We start from the raw sequence: 605 nt of genomic DNA, 5'->3' as shown, positions 1-605 counted from the left end.
GTGAAAGTAAGCATCTTACTAGATATGCAATAAGCACTTTCAAATATTATGATTATCAATTCAAGGCTACCTTTACCATTGGAGTGTTATTGGTAATTCAGCAAAAATCACCCAAAGTATGATAGGAGAAAATGCCATTTATAAGATATGGTAACATTCAACAGAAGCATTAACCTTATAGATACCAGGGGGCAAATATTTAGCCCGACGCCAGTTCTCTTTCTCACACACAACAGAAGGGCATCGTGTTTTTTTTTTAGGTTACCACTGGCACGGGTTAGACGTCGTTGCAACCCGTAAGTGGGGATTCGTGTTGCGCGAGAAGTTTACAAATGCATATAATGTAGAATGTTCACATGACCTGCCATGTGAACTTTTAAGATCAATGGGATGCTAGTTGGTACTTCATGACTGGTATTTTATTTCATATTCAGCTATGCAATATATGTTAAATGTAAAGAAACACAAGACCATGATCTTTCTGAACCAGTTAAGGGCATTACATAATTCTGGTGCACAGAAACACTCATTATCTGTCAATGGAATGCAATACAAGTATAGTAAATTTTAGGTTATTTAAATTACTGATAGTAAACCTATCAAAA

The sequence above is a fragment of the Penaeus chinensis genome, chromosome 37 (assembly GCF_019202785.1).
Source record: "Penaeus chinensis breed Huanghai No. 1 chromosome 37, ASM1920278v2, whole genome shotgun sequence".
Classification (NCBI taxonomy): Eukaryota; Metazoa; Arthropoda; class Malacostraca; order Decapoda; family Penaeidae; genus Penaeus; species Penaeus chinensis.
Note: the sequence above shows the minus strand (reverse complement) of the source record.